The sequence below is a fragment of the Parasteatoda tepidariorum genome, chromosome 6 (genome assembly GCF_043381705.1).
Source record: "Parasteatoda tepidariorum isolate YZ-2023 chromosome 6, CAS_Ptep_4.0, whole genome shotgun sequence".
Lineage (NCBI taxonomy): Eukaryota > Metazoa > Arthropoda > Arachnida > Araneae > Theridiidae > Parasteatoda > Parasteatoda tepidariorum.
Genome location: NC_092209.1, coordinates 26,609,340 through 26,617,485, shown reverse-complemented (window position 1 = coordinate 26,617,485; position 8,146 = coordinate 26,609,340).

Genomic DNA, 8,146 nt, shown 5'->3' with positions numbered 1-8,146 from the left:
TTTACGGGACACGTCATTTTGACGGATTTCGACTTTTGTAAGGAAAATTATAAAACCCGTTTGAATTTTTATTTTATCTCTTGTAATGACTTTTAACCATTGATCGAAGTAAATATATATTAAATGCTATTTACCTCAAAAGCGTTGAAATATTGAAATTCTCTATGTGGTATACCTATTTCTACGGATATACGTCAATTTGACGCGATCATAATTTAGACAAAAGTTTAAGTAAACAAGCAATTATCACATCAATAATAAATAGGAATGTACCGACAATACTTCGATTCGTTATCTCAAATAAAACAAGTGATAAACAACTGTTGCCGACAAGCAATAATAGAAAGAACAAACGCAGAATGTCAATTGATGTCAGATTTTGAAGGTTTCAGTTGCTTAGTTCGAGTATTGAAACATAAAATACTAGAATATTTCATAAATATATATCTCATATCTTAATTTTTTTTCTTATAGTATACATATACATTGGTTTCGAAGTGCAGAGATGCCAACTGCTCCGGACAGGCGAAAATAATTTTAAAAATGGTAAATAACAACAAAGTAAATTATAAATATAAAGTGGTGAATTATATACGCCTACGAATTATTTAGAAATAGTGGTGGATAAAAATCTACTAAATTGAATTTATTAAATTAAGAATCACAATTCTTTCATACGTCGAATTGACGTGTGTCCGTAGAGATAGGTATATAAGAAACGTCCGTAAACCTAGTGTTAACCAAGTATCTATTGACTTCTGTACATCAAGGCTGGAAAAGTACTACTGAGAAAATAGTTGTATCACTTTAAAGTTTGAATTAAATGGCTAATCGCATAAATTAGATATCACTAAAATTTTTTACGGAAACTCTCCTGTCTACGCGTATTTTATTTCTCTTGATTAGATGCTGATAATGAAATAATTGTGCTACCAGTTTTTTACTTTCAAAAAAGTAATAAATAAATAAATATAAAGAGTTATAAAAATACGGTGATATCAAAAGTGTTCCAAATATAAGTATATTTTCAAACTGACAAACAATAGTTTCGTTTGAAAATTGTTTATATATATATATAAATTTCGATTTAAAATATAATCTTACAATATTAAAACAGCTAATGAACTCAGGGACGCCAACTGCCCCGCTTTCTGAAATAGTTTTAATAAAGTGGTAGCAAATTATATAGTAAAATTCGTTAGAGACGGACAGTTACGCTTACTTTTTGATAGAGCAACCAGTGGATCAATGCTTGAACTGAGTTTGTCTTCAGTGCACCTGTCCGCGAAGCGGACACTACACACTTTCATCGGTGGTTGTGCCCGTGGGCACCTGGAATATTGACGTTGTACGTGGATCATAGGCAGTGAAATTCAGAGGCGGTGGTCAAATTAAAATCTACATTTTAATTTTACGCATAGATTTGAGATTTAAGAGATGTTTTAGCAAGTAATCTGAAGTTGGAAATGTTTATGTTTAAAATGAGTCTCTGTTAGAACAGTGACCCGGTCGTCCTGGTTTAAACCACTCGTACCGGGTTGCTCACTGTACTGATTTAAAGGAAGCTACGGCTTGCCGGGATCAATGCTATAACATTGCATTTTATATCATACTTATAATTTTTGATATTTAGTGGTGTAAAAATGAATTAAAAGGAAAAATACTAAACTAAGGGTAACTGGAATTTCGCTATCACTAGAAAATACTATTTTATAAAGCGGAGCAAGATGGCTTCTCTGTGTACTGATCATTCTTGATTTTTCTTTCATGATTTTCGATTTATTATTTTTTAATATTACTTGTTGTTACATTAAAATCTCTTTTTTAAAACCTAAAAGAAAATTATATAGCTTTACTAGCGTTCTCGAGGAAAGAGAACGAAAAAGACTGCTTGTAAAGTTTCTAAAAAGTTTTTGCTCTAAAAGCTCAGACCGTTTACGGCACTCTTCCGTGTGTCATTACTGCCAACCCGGAAGCACTAATTTCCTAGCATTTTTAAATCGGTAGCCAGATATCAATTCTAAATAAGCTTGATTCGTTTAATTGTGCATTTATAATTATTTAAAGTTTTATCTACTAAGTAACTGTGGAAACTAGTAATAGATGCGAAGGAATACCTGGCCAATAAGGCAACCTCCTTACATTATGTAATATCCATTGAATCAATCAGTGGCAATTAAAATTAGTTGCTTTAGTAGTCAACTATGAGTAAAGGTAGAAAAGAAGAGAGAAAGGACAACACAATCACACAAAACCATATAACAATTAAAACAGAAAAATCAGTAGGTAGATATTTCACAAGATTTTTTCCTATAACAATTAACAAAAGGTTAGCTAGTCATAAAATTGCAGGAAATCAGTAGGTAGATATTTCACAAGATTTTTTCCTATAACAATTAACAAAAGGTTAGCTAGTCATGAAATTGGGGAAAATTACTTACAAGTTGGATGCTGGATATCTGTGTAATCTCGGTATGTGCAACGCCTCCTACAACTGAAAGCCTCCACACGGCTTTTTGTAGATAGTTTGATCAGACCACTATGAAGGCAATTCGTCTTTACTAGGTTGATATATAAAAGTCACATGCTAGTTTAAATTGGGGAAATCCCCATAATCAAAAACAACAAAAGAAAATGTATAGCCAGGTGCTACTTGTCAAATAACACAATATGCACTGTAAGTCGGGCATGCAATTGAAGTAAAAATAGTTATGATACATTTACATAAAAGTAATATTAAATTAGCTATATACAAAACATATCTTAAAAACAAATAAGTAAGTAAATGAATTGAAAAGAGCAATACTTAACTTACCTACACTAACTAACTAACTAGTCATATTTTACAGAGTGCCTATCCCCTAGGGGATATCTGCTCTTTCATCGCATTGAAATAAATAATGGGTGGGGCGGAAAAGGGGGGTGCCTAGTCACTAATGACAGTAAATTAAAATAAAGACAACAGTGTATATTCTGGGTTAAGTACATATGTATATCGCAATTGAACATATTATAAGTACAAGTGAAAATTAATAAATGAAAAAAGAAGTGAAAAATTATTTACAAAATAACTTACCTACAGTGAATCAATAGGTTTCATACATATGTTTAAGTTGTTTATATGTAGTGGTGGAAAAGAACATTTAAAATTATATTTATTAAATCAGCAATAAAATGTTATATTATGAATTATACCACACCTATGCTCTAAATCAGTGTTTCCCAAAGTGTGGTACGCGTACCCCCAGGGGTACGGGAAGAGTTTATCGGGGGTACGCTTTCTTATGCTAAATATCTTGCAACAAGCGAAAATTTCAAAAACTTTTATTTAAAAACAAAGTTAGCCATAAAAGTTTAAAAATACGAATTTTTCTATTGGCTACTTTTTGCAGAGTTAACAGTTAATTAGTGGTGTCAACTGTCTTAATGTGGAACTGACACCATATCATGTTTTTAACTGCCCTGCAGTCGCTGCAGGCTTTCACCTCTTAAACTACCCCACAGAAGAGGATTTGTATTCTTTTAATGCCATAGAAATAACAAAAACTATTCAAGCACACCATGAAATATGATTCTATAGAGGATACGACACCAACCAACCAACAGTCAGTTGTGATTTTTAATTTTTATGCAGTTTTTTTTACAGTAAAAAATTTATTCTTTTATTAGTGGTACACAGCGTTACGAAAAATTTTGAAAGGGTACACAATAGTTTGGGAAACACTGCTTTAAATATGCTAATGAAAATGTTCTAATATTTTGGAGCAAGCTGCCCAATGAGATAGCTGCAAAGTTTTCTACTTTTAGACATAAATTTTTATTTTATTTTTATAGTAGTAGTTAAAATATTAAAGTTATTATTATGATTTTTTTTTATTCTTGTTTAATAAAGTTGTATTTTAAAGATCTTGGCCACCACAACATATGATTTTTTTTTTTTTTGAACGGTGGGGAAATTTAGAATTTGATGTTAAGTTCTCAAAAGAAAAAGAAACACAATCATACTGAATAACTTTAGATCTAATTATCGGAATTTCACGTACTAAGATTCAAACTTGATTGTTCAGAAGGGTGACTTCAAATAGTATAATTATTTTGTGCAGACGCTATATTAAATTACAAAATCAGACGCAAAATTGTACTTTCTCTGCATAGAAATGTCTTTTTTTCCCGACGAATTTGTATTCTACACCTTCAAAATATCGGGGGTAGTCGCAATTCGGGAAATAAGATCAAAATAGTTTAGTCCGAAGAGAGGTTTGAAGTTAGGACCCCTTAATATGAAATTTACTTTTTGTGTTCTTCGCTTTACCTTGGGATCTTATAAAGGGAATTTAAAAAAATTGCACACTATTATAAAATTTGTTTATCCATTAAAAAAAAAACAATTTTTTTCGAGAATTATTATAATTTTTCATTATTTTTTTTAATAGAAATAGAAAGAATTGTTTAGAATTGAAAAATCTGTCCAAATAATAATCAATTTTGTACATCATCTTTACGATTATAATTTTATATGGTAAAATACAAAATTTGAGCAAAACCAGACCAATAGTTCCTGAGAAATCGGATTTTAAATAAGATCTTTTTTAAATTTATTCATAATTTGAAATTGAAATATGATGCACTACTTAAGATTTTAATTACTCAAACCTGCTCTCCACCGGAATTATGTAAGAACAAGTACTTATTATACACGCAACAAAATTTTTTTACCCTAGTGCAATCAAATTTTAGTGGGTGCATAAACGCTATTTTAGTGTATTTTTCATCAAATATTTATATGCCCTTCTAGGCCCTGTAAGGATAGAAATTAATAATTTTGGGTTGTATTACATAATCTAAACAAATATGTAACACAACTTTTTTTTTCCTTTTCAAAACAACACACATTCGGTTTTAACGCTTTTTTTTAGTACAGTCTGATGATCTTTTCTAAACATGTTTTGGTAGTTGAAAATATCTAATTTATCTGAAGAATAAAAAACTTCAAATAGTTTTATAACCACTATTTGCGTTTTTCGGACATTGTGTGTACCACTATTAAAGCAGTCATTATTCTGAAAAAATCTTAAAAGTGGTAGAAAATATATTTCGATTTATTCCTACCAAAGAAAAAATAATTATAAATTAAAAATTTACATTTAGATATTAAAGCCAACTAAATGAATTTCCTAAATTTAAAGTAAAATAAAACTTATGAAGCATTTATACTTTGTTTCAAAATTTCTGTATTTCATAGCTGCCAACTCCTCCGTTTTTCTAAAAGATTTTATTTTCATGTTTAACCATTTGCATACCTGCCAACTTTTACACATTTGGCGTAAAATTTTATTTCTATATTTAAAGTGGTAGTAAACTTTATGCTGCAATATATTCCTTGCAATTATTATCCTTTTGACCACCACTATGTTTTTAAAAAAATTAAGAATATATATAAATATGTAAAACAGTCACTGTAATCTGCCTAAACTTTCCATAAATACGACGCATAATTTAAATTCAATTTTACTACCTCTGATATAAGTCATCCTCGAAAGGATTAATAGTTGGCAGTTATGCACCTCTGCGTTAGAAAAGGAAACGAAATATTATGATAAAAAAATTTGAAATTTCAAAGTGGTGACTTTTGATGTCACTTTAGAAATGCAGAGATGCTAACTTGCTCTGGACAGCGAATAAATATTTTCAACTGGTAGTTTATTAATTGTGACTCTTGGTTTAATAAATTCAATTTTGTAGATTTTTATGCACCACTATTTCTAAACAATTCGTAGGCTTATATAATTCACCACTTTCTCATGAGCTGTTATACCTTTTAAAAAACTAGCAAAATCTGTCAGATTTGTAAATTTAGTTTGTAGCTTTTTACCGTTTGGCCAGACGAGCAAGCCAAGTAAAAGTAGCATGGCATTCAACGTGTTAATTATATCCAAATATCNTAAATATATTTTTGAGTCAGATTGTTTTTTGTTTATTGTTTTACAACCACTCTGAAAATCCATTATCGGAAAGAGTTGGCAGGTATGCATACCTTTTAAAAAACTACCAAAATCAGTCAGATTTGTAAATTTAGTTTGTAGCTTTTTACCGTTTGGCCAGACGAGCAAGCCAAGTAAAAGTAGCATGGCATTCAACGTGTTAATTATATCCAAATATCCTCAAAATAGACCACTTTGAATATAAAGATAAAGGATTGACTTAAATACCGAAAAATAAGGTAGATAAATCATTCGTGACATTCAAGTTGCATGAAAACGTTGAAATATATTTCCTTTTGTGCCATTCTTGCCTTGAAAAGCGTTTAACAGCAAGCAAAGGTGTGCCTTAGATAAAAAAGAACTTTTTATCTTGAAGTGGAAGACCTCACACTTCTGAAGGGGTTTTCATAACGGGTGAAGTAAAGGATAGTGGTTCGGTTTTTAAGGTATGTTGGGCTTTTCTTACGCTTTCACACTTGCTCCCATTGTCGGCAAGTTTATGGGCTCTCTATGTGAAAAGTCTGTCTATTTAAGGACTCTTCATGAACAAATATCACTTAAGCGGTCCCTTTTGTGTTCACGGTACTTTTACGATAGATTGGTCTACAATGTGGAACCAACAGATAGTAGATCTAGAAGAACTTTTGAAGCACTATTGTGCCTGTGAGATATTAAATTGCTCTCGTGGAAGGAGCCTTTTAAGAAGCTCTTCAAAATATTTCATTTTATGCCTTTCTGATCTGATGCTTAAATCGAAGCTTTAGTTCGCCTTAGAAATAAAGTCATAAACTTGTTATTTAAAAATTAAATGAAATATTTAAAAAAAAAATGGTGCCACTGTTATCAAAATGTAATTAACTAAGATATACGTTAATAAAAATATTAAAAGACACTTAAAGCGTTTCTTTAAACATTAATTTAACATTAATAAAGCATTAATTTAACATTAAGTCCATTCGAAGTGTATATGCGTGATATAAAACAAAAAATTGCCATTGATTTTGAAATTCCAATAAAAATACAGTAAGAATAGTATTTGGTAAAAAAATATTTGGATAAGATTATTTGATATAAGAATGATATTATTCCATTACATTACCAATGTAACTACTAAGCATTACTAGTAACTATAACTACTAGTAACTACATAACTACTTGTAGCTACACAACTACTAACAATATAACTACTAGTAACTACTTTTATACTGTGAATTTTCTAATTTTATCTAGACAAGATAATGACTTTTAGTTTTTGATGACTCAATTTATTCCTTATTTTTACAAAAATCCAAAACATTAAAATTCTTAGATAAATTCGTATAAATAAAAACCAAAGAAAAAAAACTTAGAAAATAAGAAGAAGCTGGCTGATCGATCCCCAATAATAAAATGCATATTCAGCGTTTATTATATAACACCATAAAAATAAAATATAGTTCCAAATGTATTAATTAACCAGAGTAATATTATAAATATTTAAAACAAAAATGTGTTTGTACGTTTAAGGATTTCATAAAATTGAAACATCATTAAAAGTGAAATATAGTTATAAATTTAATGTATAAATAGCGTAAATCTGTAAGAACAGTTCTATAATATTATTTAACCTGCGTAAATTGATATTCATAATTAAAAATAAACCTAAGATACAGCTCTGTTTCTTTAAAATCATACCCTCCAACATTTGAGTTTCGTGCGAACTAGTGGTAGCGAACTAAAGGAAGAAATTTCGAACGAAATAATCTTATGAACACAGGGTCCCCACGGTCTGAATTTTTTTTTAAAGTACTGGCTAAAGTGAGATAAAAATCTTAATGTTGGAAGCTACTAATAAATTTCAAATTTAAAGGAAGAATATATAGGTGCATAAAATACCTTTAGAATAATTTCGAAATTCTAAAATTAAAGGTAAATTTAAGTATTTTTATGTCGTAGGAACCTTACATTTAGTTTTACATTTAATTTCTCTGATTAAATTATTTACATGTAGTGGTAAGCAATTTTCTTCTAATTCTAATTTATTAAAATAATAATGCAGTGCCTTTCTTACGACTATAAAAATTATTTTCTGCTCTGTAATTGGGTATGGCTTAAAATGCTTTAATGCATATTCAAAAATCCCAACTTGCACGGTTCTGTGGAAAACATTTTTCTAATGGTATCAG